Below are 12,545 nucleotides of genomic sequence, written 5' to 3'. Positions count from 1 at the left end.
AATTTTCCAGGCATGAGCATATCCACACATTAGTAGAAATTCACATATTTGAAGTTAAAAAAGGGTGGCCTACGTGAATTGTATAGATTCAAGGCGAAAATGGGCATTTGAGGTTGTGCGTTTGAATTAAAATCAGTGTATTTTGCGGCCACTAATTGGCGCTAAATAATACATCCTGTCCCATTAAAGGGAATATTGTTACTTAAAGTAATTTTGAATTTACTGGTGTTTTTCTTTTCTCCTTTTTTCAATATATCGTTCAGTGTCTGGTTTAAATTGCAGTCTTTCCATTCTATAAATCTGAGAACTGGACATTTTGTTTTGATTTGGGTCTGGGATTTAGGATTTGTGGACCATCACACTTGGCTCATGATTAGGGTGGGATGCTGTGTCTTTAAGTCAGACTAGTTGAGAACCACGGCGTGAGAGTATCCATCGATCCATTACCTGCACCGCTTATTCTCATTAGGGTGGCGGGGGTGCTGGAGCCCATCCCAGCTATCTCAGGGCAGTGGGCACCATGAACTGGTTGCCACACACAGACATACAAATCACTGGCTCATTCACACGTAAGGACAATTTGGCCAGGCCAATTAACCGAACATGCATGTGTCACGCGACCAGACCAGATCGGAGGCAGGAAGGGTGAACTTATTCGCGTTAACGATCAGTTACTTTTATTAAGGAAATAAAAGTCGTCCAACACTCAGGGACAAAACAAAAAACAGGCTTACAGGCAAACAGGAACTCAGACTAGGAATACTCACAAAACAGGCTTTTACCCAGAACGGGCAAGTACAGGTTTCCTCAAGTCAAACAGAACAGAATAATGCAAAGTAATGCAATGAACCCACACCCGGCAATCCCCAAAACCCGCCTTTAAGAAGCACACACGCAAATTAGAAAATCTGCCACAGCCGGTGCCAAGGGGGCAGGGCCAGCCGGTCGCCACGGCGACCATTCTGGTCATGACAGCATGTTTTTGGAATATGGGAGGAAACCGGAGTGCCCGTAGGAAACCCAAGCAAGCACGGGGAGAACATGCAAACTCCACACAGGAACTGTGCCGCAAACGCGCTAACCACTTAGCGGACTCGCTAACCACTCAGCCTTTGTGCTGCCAGGCATCATTTTAAAAACATGCAGCATTTTAGAAATGTTCAACATTCCATTAGTCTATGTCTGGTTTCTATTGCACAATCTCTCCATTCAATAAATTTAAGACGTGGACTTTTTTTATTGACTTGGGGCTTGGCTCATAACTAGGGTGGGATGCTAGGTCCTTAAGTCGGAAAGTTAAGAAACTCGGCATTAAAGTACATGCATCATTTTAAAAATGTTCAATAATCCATTAGTCAGGCCCTCGGCTTTCAGACACATTTTTATTCGTCCCTCCTATCCGTTTGACTTTGACACCTCTGAAATAGACAAAATACAATGACACAAATATCAAACATGTTCGTGCTTTTATTGAACAGAATCCCTACCGGTACTGCAGTGTGCTTTCAAACTATTAGGAACCCATTTGTCTGTCAATGACATGCGTATATTTGGGTCTTCTTTACGCATATTTTATGACACGAGTCAATCATCGTAAAATATACATATCACTCAGCAGGTTGGAACGTGTGCTGCACGTACGCTGCAGTGCATCTTAGCGATTCCGGCGAGAGGCAAAACCAAACCGATCTGCAAACTGAGGTCAGCTGGGACAAGCTGCATTACTTTGCATTTTTCACTCGCTAGCCTCTTTTAGTAATTTCAATAATTTTCATTGTCAGATTTCAGTATAAGGGATTTATTTTTTATCAGTCAATTGAGTAATAATATCTGCTATTTGTGCACTTGAGATATTTTTAATAAAATATGTAAAATTCAGATGGAAGCGTTGTAATTTTGCAGCTATTCGGCTGTGTAACCTCAACTTTCTCAGTATCCAACTTCTAACGTCCCTTTTTGAGAAACTAATGTAAACCAAAAGATTATTTTTATCTGTTTTATAGATCAAAGACGGGGACCCATTACCACTTTACTCTGCCTGTAATTGTTTGTTATTCCTTGCTTTCACTTATTAAATGTATCCATCCATTATCTTCACCGGTTATCCTCAGTAGGGTCGTGGGGGTGCTGGAGCCCAGCTTTCCCCAGACAGTGGGCAGGGGACATCCTGAACTGGTTGGCAGCCAGTCAGGGTGTCCCTGGTTGGCACACAGAGACAGACAACTCACTCGCTCATTCACACCAACGGACAATTTGGACCTGACAATTAACCTGACATGCATGTTTTTGGAATGTGGGAGGAAACCGGAATGCCACACGGGGTGGACTTGAACCCTGAACCTCTGCACCATGGGGCTGCGCATAGACCACCTAGCCGCTTTAAATATAAGGACACAAAGCCCAAGCAGGGTGGTTCAAATATACAATATTTGTTCTATAAGTCATTCAAAACAAAAAGGATCCTTTTTTGTCGTCATAAATAAGACAAAATACAGTTTCTCCATTTAAAGAATTACCTGATAAGTAATTTTTACATGTTAAGATAACTTTTGAATCATCTCACTGCATTTTCCTTCTTATTTACATATTTTTGCGGCACACAACGACTGTTTTTCACTGCTTTTTTTTTATTAATAAATATTTGTTTTATTATCACTTACAGTTCTTTAAATATTTCTATTATAGCAAATAAATGTACACATTAATTTTATATTATAATAACAGCTCATGTTACCAAATAATTTAAACACAAATGTGAGGTTTTACTTACATTATCTAACTTTTCTCACCTAATTTACTTGGGAAAATGAAATCATTATAACTATAATAACTATAACATCTGTTGGGATTTTATTCAAACCCTGGTCTGATATTTAGTGATTGTTTTTTTTACTATTTTTGTTTCTTTATGAATACATATTTTTTAACATAAATTATTGTGCCCTAAATATTTGTCTCAGAATAAATACATGTACATATCCATTGTAGATTATAATAACATCTGGCGTAACTATGAAATAATTTTTTTTTTAAGTACAAAGGACAAATTGATCTCATTCATTTATTCAAACATTATCTGCACCGCTTATCATCAGTAGGGTCACAGGGGTGCTGGAGCCCATCCCAGCTATCTCAGGCAGTGGGCAGGGGACACCCTGAACTCGTTGCCAGCCAGTCACAGGACACACAGAGAGAGATTACGCACTCGCCCATTCAAACCTAGGGACAATTTTGACCAGCCAAATAACCTGACATGCATGTTTTTGGAATGTGGAAGGAAACCGGAGTGCCCGGAGGAAACCCATGCAAGCACGGGGAGAACATGCAAACTCCACACAGGATGGTTCGATCTCATGACCTCAGAACTGTGCCGCACACGCACTAACCACTGCGCTGCCGTGCTGCCCTGACAAATTACTTTTTTTATCTAAATTTTCACCTGTTTTATTTAAAAATATATATATAATATAAACATAATATGATATTATTCGTACCCCGGTCAGATTTTTTTGATTTTTTGTGTCGAAAGAACGTCAGTGTCAAGAAAGAAAATAAATACATTTTACCTTTGTTTTGTTTTAAAATGCATTGGGAAATACACTTTCATTTTGTATCTGTACATATTATTCAATGCTTTTACATTTTTAAAATATTTAAATAGTCTTTACAATGTGTACTTAAAGTTAATTATTTTTAAGAACACCTTGAACCGTGTACACTATTATTAAATTCCTAAGTGCTTAATCTTCAATTTGTGTAATCCCTCCATTTATTTTCTAGCCAGAATTCGTCCTCATTAATATGGAAATATCAGTGGTAGGGCAAATTCAGGGGATCAAACCTTCACATCATACACAATCTTACACAATCAGCTCGTTCATAATTAACTTGCAAGTACACAGGAATAAACTCTTTTTTCATCTTTCTTGGCCTTTGGGTTGGCATTTGGACTCTACTCGAAACTTTCCTTTTCTTACTTTCACCATTTTCATGCTTACCTGACATACAAATGTAAGAAAAGAGCAAGACATCACTCTCCAGCACTCCCCTCAGGCCTCATTCCTCGAACTTAATGTGTTCCACTCCAAACAGATATGATAAAAGTAAGATAGAAGCAAATAGGCGCAGTGGAAAATAAAGCATAAGGGGTATTTAAACTCAGTCGAGTATTGTTAACACATACTTAAAAAGAAGGTATTTCAGTTTGAACTTTTTAAGGACTCCTCAAACAACGCAGCCTCACCGTTAAATTAAATAAACTACACTCTAAAAAGCATGTTTGGGGGCAACAAGAAGAAAAAAATACAGAAACAGCGGGCAAATTCACATGAGAGGGCCCGAGCTGACATTCCTTCTTTATGTGCACTTGTCAACTACGACCCCCTGTATATATACTCATTCGACTTAAGCTATTTCTGTGCACAACTTATCACCATAGTCAATAAAACATATTAAAAACAACAAGCTGACATTTATTTCATTATCAAGTTCACCACAACCATTTGAAAACTATTCTCCATCGCAACATCTCTCCATGCACGCATGCCCCTCAAACATCTCACATGCAATGTCTGCAACTCAAAATTTGGTCTCCAAATGCTCCATTTTAAACTGGACTCACCTTTTAACCAGTCAGTTGGGGCGTGCTCCTGTCACAAAAGAGAAGGTTCTTTGCCGGCCCCAAATGTGGAGATGAGGCAGGCCCGCTCAGGATGTTCTCTGAAATGTGCTCACTCACCGGCTGCTGCAAAGAAAGAGAGAAAGTGGGTGTGTGTGTGGGGTGGAGGGGGCCGAGGATGGAACGGGCCGAAGCGTTAGGTGATAGGAAGGTTAATCAGACCTTGTGTGTGTGCGTATCGGTGGGAGTCACAACCAGGAAGATGATGTGCAAAAGAAGGGTCATGACCTTTGCGTATGTGTGTTTAGAATAGAATAGAATTGTCTTTATTTCTATTGATATCAATTCGGTGAAATATCAAATTAGACATGGCACCCCAGGTTAAACATGTAAGACTTTCAAGTTTGTGTGCGTAGCAGTGATCTCAAACCATGTGGCTTCACTGCAGCATTTCAGCACCGTCCCAGAAAGAGATTCTCCTCACCCTCCCCCAAACCCCTCCCGCTCATGTTACTCCCTTTTGCCTCCTGTCACATGGACTCCCCTTAGACCTTTCCTGCCTCCCCCCCGCCATTATTTTGTTCCCACTGCTCACTAATATTCTCCTCTCACCTCTTCTCATCAGTGTAATGTCCTCTCTTGCTCCACCTTCCAAGCACTCCAAGGTCACCCTGTGCAGGAGCAGGTGTGCGGGAACATATGCCACTGCCACTACGTATTAGAGAGCACATGCAGAGGAAATACAATGTGTCCTGTCTCTTTGCATGCAACCAGGTATGAATTTGCAGTAAATCAACCTAATGAATGACAGACTTATAAATGGTAGTTAGACTGATGGTAAGAAATAGTTAGGGAATCGTTTGATACCAATTTTTACTACAGTGGAACCTCGGTCCTCGACCATAATCCGTTCCAGAACCCTGTTTGAAAACCGATTTGTTCGATCACCGAAATCATTTTTCCCATTAGAAATAATGTAAATCGTTTTAATCCGTTCCAACACCCTGATTGTTTACCTTGAATGTTTAACGTAAACATAAAGCTAACTAGGCTAATCATACGTTCGCGTTATCGTAATCTTCCGTACAAAAGATTCCCCTAACATTAACGTGTAAAAATAAAAAAATCAGGTCGTTTACAAGTCATTTAGCACCCGGGTCTCCACAACAAGTGGTGAGCGGTTCATTGGAAAAGGGGCTCCGTTCCAACACCCTCAATGTTGGGCTCCATTCCAACACCCTGAATGTTTAACGTAAACTTAAAGCTAACCCAGGCTAATCGTACGTTCGCGTTATCGTAATCTTTTGAATAGGATTTCTTACCTTTGTGGTGGTCAGCAGGAGGCGCTCGCACACCTCCTTCATATTTGGCTATTATTTATTTCTTAAATGCAATAGTAGTACGCACTACTTTTCTTTTTTCACCTGTAGCAACTTTGCTGCTTGCACTGACTTTCTTCGGAGGCATAATAAGGGGCTAAAACACCCGTACGCCGCTCAGCATCGCACCCTAGCGTACGCACTCACGCATTACCGGCGTTCGAACTCCGATTTATTGACCGAACAGCGAAGCAAGAATTTCTCGAAATTTTTGGTCGGACACCGGTTTGTTCGAAACTGAAAGGCGTTCGAAAACCTGGGTTCCACTGTATTAGAAACCAACACAGCAGGGTTCGGTAACCTATGGTTCACGAAACACATACGGCCTTTTTCATGAGTATATTTTCTCCATGATTCTGTATTCAAGAATATACAAAGCCGAAACATCACAGTAAGCTTGTGGTTCAGTCCAAAGCATGTGAGGCAGATTTACACTCAACGGTGTTACACCCACATGACCCATTTAGGCTGTACACCTCTAAGGAAAACTTTATATGGAAGCGCTTTAACAAATCTAATCTATGTATTCAATACAGTGGTACCTCAAAAATGATTTGTTCCTGGTTCATGTCAGTACCTAGATCTTCTTGTACCTCGAGTCAATATTCTCAATACAAAATCACTGAAAACCAATTAATCCGTTCCTGGCTTCGAAAAATCTATACCATGCACGTTTTTTGAATGTAGAAGGAAACTTAAGTGCAGTGAAGAAACCCATGGATGCACAGAGGGAATATGCAAATGCAGCACAGACACATGGAATTGAACCAGGGACTTGTAGACTGTTGAGCAGAAGTGGTAGCTACTGATCTGCCATCATGCACACTTTCCAAAATCATCCAGGTTATACCAAAATGGCTTTGAAACACAATTCTGAACCCTAGAAACACATTCAAATAGTAGTTGGATAAAAAATACAGTAATAGATTTAATAAATGAGATGCCACCCTGGATGGTTTCTTCCCTGCGTCCCGGCCGCCAACAGTTAGGTGGGTTACAATAATTTTACAAAACTGTTGGTAATAATGTTTTGTGAAGTTCATCAGAGTAATTATGCTTTGTTTATGTTTTGACTTATCTTAAATCGCAAAAATATGATGAAACTAGACAGTGATACAATCCATTGTCCTCATGGCGTTCACCATCCTAAATATGTCACGACCAGGGCGGAGACAGGACCCACTTGTGTTATGTTTCTCTCAGTTTTATTGGAAGAAAAGAAAGGGTTGCTCCCACGATCCGGTGATCGCTGGGCGGGGGAAGCAGGTCACTCTAAACGCGGAAGTGGGACTTCCGTGGCGAGCTATGGCGATGTCAGGAACAAAAAAACGGGTCAGCAGCCGGGACAGGAGAGCAAAAACATGGTCGGGGTCGGAAGCGAGTCGGAAGCCAGGAAAGGAGAGTAGACATGGTCAGGATCAAAAACGGGTTGAAGCCGGGGGACAGACAGGAGAAAAAAACAGGTTGAACTCGGGGCCGAAAAATAGGGCTTGCCTAGTTTAAACTGAGGTTCACAGACGGACTGACAGATAGGAATGGGTTTGAATTGGGACAGGGAGCCAATCAGAGTCCGAGGCAGTTGGCGCCAAAGGCGCGGGCACAAGTGCACAAGACTGTGAAAATGTATATAAATCATTCTTATGTTAAGAAAATTACGAATCATTATTTTTTAATGACTTATTTTGGATTATTTTTTTTGCTGCTAAATGTTATTGCATTACTTTTCTATTGCACTATTGTTCTGATGCGCTCACAACTAGAGCACTACCTTGGAGATATATTTGCCTATTAACATATTTTTCTCTTTGGAGTCTTTCTTACCTGTTTATGCTGGAGTGCCATGTCGATTTTTGCTATAAACAGTGTTAACTATGTTGTTATCGATGACATTATAGAAGGTTCTATAATTTAGTGAAAAATTCGTAAATACTAAAGCTTTAGAGTGTGTGAATAACATTTTTTAGAAGCCAGTATATTTCCAGACTATAAGTTGCACCTGTATATAAGATGCAGCCTATCAATTAACAAAAAATCTGTACTGGACTATACCGGGTGTTTAAAAAAAAAATGGATAACCTTTCAGTTGTAAATACCTCAGAAGTTACATGTTACACATGTACCAGAAGTCTTTGGGAGCAAGCTGGGGCCCCTGCCCGTCAATGCAGAGGTCCTGCTCATCTCTGAAGAGTGGGATGACGCTTTACACCGAAAAAAAAAGAACAGCGACCAGATGATGAAAGTGCTGTATCTGAGTCAGATCAGGAGGCTACTCCTGATACTGGTAACCATGTAACCCAGTACTATCTGTTTCATGTGGGGGAGCAAACCTTTACCACAAAAACTGGCTTTGAGAGGGATGGGCGCTGCCAGGATGTACCTGCCCAAGACACACCACAGGAAGTGGTCCCTCTACGACTTTGGTAGTGAAGAGATCTATGAACTGTCAACCTTCTCTGTGTACTTAACAAAATGCAGAAAATTGTAGCATGAGTTTTGGACAACCCATGTCAATTACAATACCCGATAAGTGTATAATCAGTAATTAAATATCACCAATGTGACAGTAGAACCTCACCATCCCAACCTGCAGACGTGTAAGTCTTAGGCTCAGATGTTGATGAGAACATCAGAGTCCGGTAAGCCAGGATGAATTGAGTGAAGGAGGTCAGTGCGCACATTGGGGCACGGATCGCAATCCCTCACTGTTATTGCAGGCTTGAGTTGGTGGTTTAGATGAGATTCATGAAAGGTCTCTCCGCATTGTGTAATCTTGGCGAAGGACTCGTTTTATGGGTTCAAGTAGGTCCCTCGCAGATAAGGTATGTGACCTAGCTAGCGCGATTTAAAGCTCCGGGAGGCTTACAGGTTCATGATGTTGTCTGAGATGGTGACTGCGTAAACATGGGAAAATAAAGGACTACCGTATTTTCACGACTATAAGGCGCACCGGGTTATAGGGCGCACCCCCCAAAAATAGTTTTTGGTCCTATATTTTCCATACATAAGGCGCACCGGATTATAAGGCGCTGCAATGGGAACGTCGAGAAAACAGTCAGATAGTTGAGTCAAACTTATTACCCCCTTAACATTCAAAAGCTTGCAAAGAAGCAAATACGTGTCTCACACATGTACGGACACAGTGTCTGTACGATGTCACCAATCACTCAAATGCATCGTTCCACATATCATTCGGAAGGTTAAACTCTTGGGATTCAAGAAATGCCAACCATTTCTTAGTTTCTGTTTTATTTTTCACTGGCAACTGTGTGGACAGCAAAGTAAGAATTTCATTGTGCAGGGGAAACGTGGTTCTTTACCCTGCATATGACAATAAACACTTTGAATTGAATTTAGTTTAAAAATAGACTCATCACAGAAACATCAAGATCAGTCTGAAACAAGATACCGGGAAAATATAAAGCCGCATAGCTCACCAAAGTTCTCTTGAAGCCATCACGTTCAATAACAATACGCAACTATGGTCCTCTTACAACCGTGAGTGTAGTAAATCTAACTGTGTCAAATATTTACAAATACAGACTAGTAAAAAATGTTTTCTCTATGCCTTAGTGCAACCCAACGTGTGATTCACATTCATCTTTTTCGGGCTTTGTTTTGCCCCGCTTTAGCCTATGCAAGCCTGTAAATGATGAAAAGGATCCGCCTCCTTTACCTCCGAAAAACTTTAGCCAATAGTGACTGATTCAAATGATGATTGACACATTGGTTAGGAAATGAAATGCAGGTGTATATATATCCCAACATACACCACGGACTACTTCGCCTTCGGGGGAAAATCTAGTCGGCGGCTGCTTGCCTTAGTTGCAAGACTTTGCGACTTAATATTGATCCATATATAAGGCGCACTGTGTTACAAGGCGCATGGTCAGCTTTTGAAAAAAAAAATAAACACTTTTAAGTGCGCCTTATAGTCGTGAAAATACGGTACTCTTGTGCTCTATAAAAGGTAGATACAACCAACCAGTGTATCTGCCTGTTGGTATTCATGTAGAACAGGGGTGGGCAAATTACTGCCCGTCAGCCTTTTTAATCATGCTTGCCGGAAAATATATGATGTATAATGTTGTATTTCTTGTTGACTGTCTTTTGAATAAACAGGTAACTTAACGTTACTTGTCAGGCCCGACATTTGTTTTTCCTACTAAGTGCCAGCTTTAACAATAACAACACTTGGTCTGTTCTTGAGGCTAGGTACCAACTATCGGTACTTTTCTCCAATACTGTCCACATAAGCCAAATACAGAAATGCTCTTTTACATATTGTAATTCTACAGCCTTACACTCCCATTGAATTACCGTAGTTCTGAACTGAATTTTTATTTAGCGGGCAAACCATTTGCCTTGTACTCTTTGTGAAATCATATCTTTCAAAAATCTTACCCAATTGGCCCCGCCCGTGTGGCACCAGCTGCTGCTCATTGACAGATTGGCTTTCCGTCTGTTTAAGCTCAGTGCTCTCATTCTTCCTTTGTCAGTCCGTCAACGAACCTCTGCCCCGCAGGATGTGGGTTTTGACTCGGTCCTGTTTTCTGTTGGTATTCCCTTTCCGGTATTGTTGCCGTTTATTTTTGTCCTGTTTAATATCAGTTTCCAGTTACGTTCCAGTCTATTTTTGTCCGGTTTATTATTCTCTCCAATTTTCGTTCCTGTCTAGTTTGTCCTGTTTATTGTTTATTTTCGATATCCTGTTTCATTATCAATCCTGTCTATCCCGTCCTGTCCGGTATCGACCTCTTCCGTCCGATATCTACTCGGGCAATTTTATCGATCTCGTCGGCCTCTGGCTTCCTATCATTTTACTCCAGACTGCTGCCTAACGTGCATGACTCCCCATTTCTCGTAAGATAAAAGGCTTGTGTGAGAAATATCATGCGTTTGGGTCCTGATCCTGTTCTGGTTCATGACACTTAGAGCATAATTCTACAGAAAGTCCGAAAAAAACATGGAAGTACATCAACCACAGAAGATGACAATGTGTGGCCATTTATCGTCCTAGTGGAGCCTAAAACGTTTGTCAAAGGAAACAAAAATGTATACACATATCCATCCAACATGTTTGCCACCAAGGATGTAGATCATGTGATTAGGAACCATTCATCTAATAGTCTGTACATGCTATTTTTTAATTATAGATATAAGATATCGTATAATTCATGTAAAAAAGACACTTGAGCTAGCCCTAATGCATACTGAGTTTGTCAGTTTCATGATTAAAAAGTGATTAATATTACATTAATTCTCAATGTTTCAAAACCAATTTTTTAGAAATGGCTTATTTATAAACCAATTTAGGATTAAACACTACCTGTAAATGTAGATGTCTGTGTTGTGATATTGCGGTGGACCCAAACGCAGTAAGCAGGAAGCCAGGCAAGGTGCTTAAAAAGATGGCGTTTCATAACAAAATCATCAATAAAGTAACAGACAATGGTCAAAACCACAATAAAACTGCCTGAAACAGAAAAAACAAACCTTAGAAACCAGAACTGTTAGGAAATGGATGTGGAAAATAATCACCTGACACTGGGAGCGGTCCAAAATGTCCCTATGAAAGGCCAGTCTAATTAGGGACAGTTTTGGGGTGATTGGACACACCTGTCCCACTTACAAACTGATTAGGCACCCTCTGCTGGATGGAGGCGCGCCTCACTTTAACAGTCTTCATGCATATTTATTAAAGAGAAAAAACTGTAAGCCTTTTTCCTCATATATTGCTGAGGTATCGAATTCTGAACACTGTAATCGACTTGTATAAAATATAATCATTTTTTTCTTCTGATCCCAACCCACCAACTGATTTTTTTTTAACCCTATTTTGCCTGTGTCTTAAAAAAATTGCCCGCCATCTATATAACAGAATAAGGAAAATTTTCTGAGTCATATTTTCATTGAACTGAGACCAGAATCTCAAAATGTGGTGCAACTACACAACAGACTAATGAAGTTCTCCTAAATGGATATTGTGCCAGTCAGTCATAGAAAACAAAGTTAATTCATGAAAAAAACACACTCACTCAAACATAGGAAATCATCTTTTTGTGTTGTAGTCATTTTTCATTCCCGTGGTAATAGACCAACTTGCATTCACTTGTCCTCGGCCCTGGCGGGTTAAAGGAAACCCCAGCGATCTGACAATGACTCTGATAGTAGGGAAAGAGAACTGTAATGATTTTTATGTGGAACTTCCCTGCTGTTAAATTTTGGGAAAATAAAATGAGGATTTTTCTTGATTTATGGGTGAAAACGTTGAAATATTGTGAGTACGTAGTAAATATTGAATAAAGTAATGTCAACCTGCCAGTTTTGCTCCTTATGTATGATATGAAAAATTTTTGCAAAAACATTAACTAATTTCTGTTTTAGAAAGGCGTCCTAAATGTTTTTATATGTCACCATGGTGTTTTGTATTTAGAGCGCATGCGAAGAGCAGCTCACTGTTTTCCTCTTAAGGAATTTGGTGACCAAGTGCCAAAATCATCACACATGTTTGTTACTGTGCACAGGGATTGAGGGCACCCCAAAAAACA

The 12,545-nt window shown here is 40.3% G+C and overlaps 1 long non-coding RNA gene across 1 annotated transcript in view; it reads right to left on the bottom strand.

Annotated features, from left to right (window-relative positions):
• LOC148358651 (uncharacterized) overlaps window positions 1-11,496 on the bottom strand; it is a 32,913-nt gene extending 21,417 nt beyond the window's left edge. Inside the window, exons 1-3 of the long non-coding RNA XR_015851503.1 lie at window positions 11,324-11,496; window positions 5,231-5,329; window positions 4,622-4,744 (exon numbers count right to left, since the gene is read on the bottom strand). This is a non-coding gene — a long non-coding RNA (uncharacterized LOC148358651). The remainder of the gene's footprint in view (window positions 1-4,621; window positions 4,745-5,230; window positions 5,330-11,323) is intronic.
• Between the last annotated feature and the right edge of the window lie 1,049 nt (window positions 11,497-12,545).

The sequence above is a fragment of the Urocampus carinirostris genome, chromosome 10, assembly GCF_059441175.1.
Source record: "Urocampus carinirostris isolate Australia breed hairy pipefish chromosome 10, RoL_Ucar_1.0, whole genome shotgun sequence".
Classification (NCBI taxonomy): domain Eukaryota; kingdom Metazoa; phylum Chordata; class Actinopteri; order Syngnathiformes; family Syngnathidae; genus Urocampus; species Urocampus carinirostris.
This window is presented reverse-complemented; position numbering and strand designations above follow the sequence as displayed.